Source organism: Pinus tabuliformis, chromosome J (genome assembly GCF_031772625.1).
Source record: "Pinus tabuliformis cultivar Carrire ecotype Pingquan chromosome J, CPIR1, whole genome shotgun sequence".
In the NCBI taxonomy this organism is placed as follows: domain Eukaryota; kingdom Viridiplantae; phylum Streptophyta; class Pinopsida; order Pinales; family Pinaceae; genus Pinus; species Pinus tabuliformis.
The window spans coordinates 1288477600-1288483599 of NC_142295.1; positions in this window are offsets into that span (position 1 = coordinate 1288477600).

The following is a 6000-nucleotide window of genomic DNA, read 5'->3' on the forward strand; positions in this document are numbered from 1 at the left end:
CCTGAACGGCTGGCCTGCGTATCTGGACGCGGTCCCTGCATGGTGTACCTGCAGGTACGCACCTTCTGAACTGCTTTCCTGCGTACTTCTTAATTTTCAATAAATTGAGAGCCTTGCCACGGGAGTTGCCATCAAGTACAACATCTGTAACATATAGCCATACCAGAAACATAATGCCAACAATCTCCCCCTTTGGACTTGATGGCAACCTCACAAACTTCAGCTTCATTCTCCCCCTTTGACATCAAGGGCAAAGGGGTATGCTCCCCCTAAGGACATGCTCCCCCTGAATATGAACCAGATCTGCAACAAAGAACCATAATCCACCATGAAAGAGATAGAGACATATTGCAGCTATTTCCAAGATCTCCTTCTGACCATCCTCCATAATGCCAACAATGCATTATATGCTCCCCCTGAACCTGTACCATCAATCAGAAAAGATTCAACAATAAGATGATGCATCAACAACCCCCAGCTTTTGCCTGAGGTATTCAAAAGTGTCCCTGGGCAATGGTTTGGTGAGAATATCAGCAACTTGTTCCTTAGAAGGAACATACTCCAACTTGACCTTCTGTTCAAGTACTTGTTCCCGGAGAAAATGGTACTTGATTGGTATGTGCTTGGTTTTCGAATGCATAACAGGATTCTTTGAGATGCTGATTGCACTTGTGTTATCACATAAGATGGGGATAGGTGGTGTACAAGTGATTTGAAAATCCTGCAAAGTCTGCATCATCCAAAGGAGTTGAGTGCAACAAGATGCAGCAGCAACATATTCCGCTTCAGCTGTAGACAAGGCAATCGAACTCTGTTTCTTGCTGAACCAAGATACCAGTCTGGAACCCATAAAGAACGCAACACCACTTGTGCTTTTCCTGTCATCTACGCTTCCGGCCCAATCTGCATCTGTATAAGCATGAAGTGTAAGATCTGTATCTCTAGGATACCATAAGCCATAATTTTGAGTCCCTTGAAGATATTTAAAAATTCTCTTTACTGCCTGAAGATGAGTCTCCTTCGGATTTGCCTGAAATCTTCCAACTATTCCAACTGCATGCATGATGTCCGGTCGGGTACCTGTCAAATAAAGTAAACTTCCAATCATAGATCTGTAGGTTGGTTGATGTACTGCTGCAGATTCATCATTTGCACTGAGGCTACATCCTGTGACCATGGGTGTACATACTGGTTTTGCATCTTCCATACCATATTTCTTCAAAATCTGTTTGAGATACTTGGTTTGAGATAAAAAGATTCCTCCTTCTTTTTGTTGGATTTGCAAACCAAGGAAATATGTCAGTTCTCCTAGCAAAGACATTTCAAATTCTTTCTGCATGACCGAGGCAAAGCTTTGACTCATAGCTTCTTCATTGCTCCCAAAAATAATGTCATCTACATACACAACAAGTATTAGCAATTTGTCATTTTCAACTTTTATATAAAGATTGCTATCTGTTGATCCTTTTGAAAAACCTTGTTGATGAAGATATTTGTCCAAACGGTAGTACCAAGCCCTTGGAGCTTGTTTGAGACCATAGAGCGCCTTTTTCAATCTGCATACAAGATTTGGATCATTTCCAAGAATGAACCCATCTGGTTGTTCAATGTGCACTTCTTCTTCCAAGTCTCCATTCAGAAAGGCTGATTTCACGTCCATTTGAAATACTTTGAAGTTTTGAAAACTTGAGAGAGCAAGGAACATTCGGATGGCCTCAAGTCTTGCAACAGGAGCAAAGGTTTCTTCAAAGTCTATTCCTTCTTGCCGCGCATACCCTTTACAAACAAGTCTGACTTTGTTTCTAATTACTTCTCCATTTTCATTCAATTTGTTTTTGAAAACCCATTTTGTCCCGATAACATTCTTATCTTTTGGTCTAGGAACCAGCTCCCAAGTGTTGTTCTTTTCGATCTGCTCAAGTTCTTCATCCATTGCTTTCACCCAACATTCATCTTTGCATGCTTCTTTCACATTTTGTGGTTCAGTAGAGGAGAGTAATGCCAAATAGCTTGAGGCTTCTGCAACTGTTCTTCTTGTTTGTACACCTGCTTCTTTCTGCCCCACAATCTGAGATTCTGGATGATTCTTCTGAACATATATGGATGGGGTTTTCTCTTCTATTCTTGTCTGCTCCTCTGGTTCTTCTTGAGCTTCTTCTTCTTCATCATTCTGTCTTTGAGGGTAGCCTTCATCTTCTTCTATGTCTTCATGATGTACTTGCCTAGGAATGTATCCCTTCTCATCAACCACTACATCAATGCTGTCAACAATTCTGCCAAGTCTTTTATTGTAGCATTTGTATGCTTTGCTATGTGGAGAGTAACCAAGAAGAATGCCTTCATCTGCTCTAGGTTCAAGTTTGCCAAGTTGCTCATCAGTATTCTTGATATAGCATTTGCTCCCAAAGATTTTGAAGTGCTTTACCGAAGGAGTCTTACCACTCCAGAGCTCATGAGGAGTTTGAGTGCTGTTCACCCGGACATTTGTTTTGTTGAGAATAACAACCGCAGCATGTGCAGCTTCACCCCAGAAAGTTGCGGGAGTTCCTGATTCATCAAGCATAGCACGAGCCATTTGTTGGACTGTTCTGTTCATTCTTTCCACAACTCCATTTTGCTGAGGAGTTCTAGCTGTAGAGAATTCTCTTCTTATCCCATGTTCTTCACAGAAATCGAAAAATTCATTTGAGGTAAACTCCCCACCTCTGTCGGATCTGAGGCACTTAATTTTGTGACCTGATTCATTTTCAACCAAGTCTTTGAAGGATTTGAATTTTTCGAATGCTTCATCTTTGTGCTTCATAAGTCCTAGCCAGACAAACCTGGAGAAATCGTCAATAAATAATATCAAGTATTCTTCTCCTCTAGGTGTTCTTTTCCTGAATGGACCGCATGTATCTGTATGTACTAGCTCGAGAGGCATGCTAGCTGATCCTTCCTTCTCTGGAAGTTAGTTCTGGTTTGTTTTCCAAACTGACATGATTTGCATATGGTGTTGTCAGGAATTTTGATATCTGGAAGATCGCGAACTGCCTGATATTTGCATGCTTTTCTTATTTGTGAAAAGCTTAGATGCCCCAACCTCCGATGCCATAACCAGTGCTCATCATCCTTGCTCAGATAGCATTGTTGTTGTCCTTCTTCAAATATGTACAGATTATTTGGAGTTCTTTTGCCTTTGATCACTGTTTTACCTGTATCAAGATCACGAACAAGACATCCATTTGATCTGAATATAACCTCAGTTCTTTGATCACACATCTGGCTGACACTTAGAAGATTATGCTTCAATCCATCAACATACAAAACATTTCCAGCCTTGACCTTTTCTTTTAACTGAGCAATGCCCTTTCCTTTTATAGTTGCAGGAGTATCATTTCCAAAAGAGACTTTCTTTCCCTTTTCTAGAGTAGAATAAGACTCGAGTTTTTCTTTATCACCTGTCATATGCTTCGAACATCCATTGTCAATGTACCATAGATTTTCCTGTCCCTCTACATAAAATGCTATCCCACATCTTTCTGTTTGAGGTTCCTTTATTCTCCATGTTTTGGTGCTTGAGGCTTGTTCATTTTTCTGCTGAAACCTGCTCCTGCATTCAGAGTCTTCATGACCAAAGTTATTGCAAATAGAACATTCAACTTCATTTTCAAGAACCGAAAAGTTGTTATAGGTCCTTTTTGTAATCCCTGTCATACTTCTTTGCTTTTGAGCTTCCCTAGTCATGATCGTTTTATATGCACACATTGAGCTGCTTTGTGACCAAAGTTATGTCAGGAAAAACATTGTCCATTGAAGAAACTTCTGCGGTTATTGAATCTACCAGCCAACTGATTGTAGTTTCTATTTTCATCTATTCTTGAGCCAAATTGAGAAGATTTTACCTGTGGCTGGTTGTAGCTTTTGTTCACCCTTAAGATGGATTGCCCTTGATAGTCTCTGTTTGTAATTCGTTCCTGCTTTACCTGTTGATCTTCATTGTTCTTTTGCTCATTTCTTCTTGCTGCATCAAGATAACTTTTTGAGGTGGATGCTTGAGAAGTTTCTCCATTATAGCCCAGACCAGTCTTGTTTAGAGGAGACCGTTGCACATTGATAATCTCATCCAAAGTTTCAGATCCTTTGACAAACTTGAGATTAATAGCTTTTGTTTTCTCAATCTCTTTTCTAAGACCAACAATTTCACCTTCTAATTTTTCAAGATGTTTTTCCTTTTCATCAATTTGAAATTGTAGAGTATCAATGATCATGTTCTTTTCTTCTATACATCTCTTGAGTCTAGTAATTTCATCATAAAGGTTATCCACATCTACAGCATCCATATAATCATCATCTTCAAATGCCATTAACAACTTATATTCATTACCTTGTTCATCTTCATCACTGTTTGATAGACCATCACTATCTTCATGAGTGTAGTAGCTTTTCTTATTTGCGTTCTGTTTCTTGTTCCATCTAGCAGGTTCCTTTCCTTTATCCTTATAAGGGCATTTTGCAGCATAATGACCTACTCTTCCACAAGCAAAGCATTTAAAAGGTAACTTACCTCTGAACCTTCCAGAACCCCTTTGAAGATTTCTGACAAAATTTGATTCTTCTTCCTCTTCTTCTGGGACGTGGCTTGCTTCATAATAATCTCCTTTGCCTGATGCCTTGAAAGCAGCTTCTCTTCTGTCTGATGGACCTCCCTTTCTCATTTCATAAGCAGTTAGAATTCCATGTAGCTGAGACATAGTAAGAATTCGTAGATTTTCCTTTTCTTCTATTGCAGATACTTTAGATTCAAACTTGGGGGACAATGATCTTAGAACCTTTTCAACCACAATAGCCTCTTTTATTTCTTCACCCAAATTTTTCATACAATTAACAACCTCATCTACCCAAAGAAAATAGTTAGCCACACTTTCATCATTATACATTTTGAGAGTCTCATACTGAATTCTGAGAGTTTGAAGTTTAGCACGCTTTACCTGTTCATCTCCTTCATAGCTCGTGACAATTTTGTCCCATATCTCTTTTGCGGATTTATAGTGCATTACCTTCATGAATTCTGATTGAGATATACATCCTAATAGAGTACTGACTGCTTTCGCATTTGTTTCATACTTCTTTTTCTCGGTTGCATCTGTAGAAGTAGCTGAAGGAAAAGCATAGTCTGTCTCTACGATGTCCCAAACTTCTGTACCAAGAGATTGAAGATAGGCAATAACTCTTACCTTCCAATAATTGAAGTTTGTCCCATCAAAAACCGGTGGCCTGATTGATGCTTCTCTCTCGTAGTTGCTCATGATGAACGATCTACCTTCAAGCGATCAAGCTTCTCTGAAGGACCTGCTCTGATACCAATTGTTGGAAATAATACTGAGAGGGGGGGTGAATCAGTATTATCTAATTCTTTTAATCAATCTTCCTTATTTGTTCTTTGAATTATTTTTGCATGTCAGTACCATAAAATAATGAGCATGAACAAAGAAAAACAGATAGTCACACCAAAGAACACAAGATGTAAGGTGGAAACCCAATGTGGGTGAAAACCACGTGCTGCAATATGTCTCTATCTTCTTTCAACTTAGAAACTTCTTTTACAATGGTTTTGTACTGGTGCAGTCCTTTACCAGTACGCAGGCTACAACCTGCAGAGAGCTACAACTCTCTCTCTCTCGTTTTCCAGTCTCTCCTGGAAGGGAGCTACAACCCCCTACTTCTTTTCATAAAGCATCAAATGATCATCAAGTACATAAAAGTTACAGTCCACTACAGATATCAGATCAGCAATAACAGAACTAACCCAGAACACCTTATCAACAGAAAAATTCAGTCAACAGAACATTTTAAGACAGATACGCAGTTTTCCCTTCTGTGGCCTGCGTCGCTACGCAGTTCACCTTTTGCCTTCCTGCGTATACCCGCAGGGATCCTTCTGCCGAACTGCGTGCCCACGCACTGTTCTTTGAACCGCGCTGTGTATTATTATTGCAGGGACGCACCCAGAGACATTAT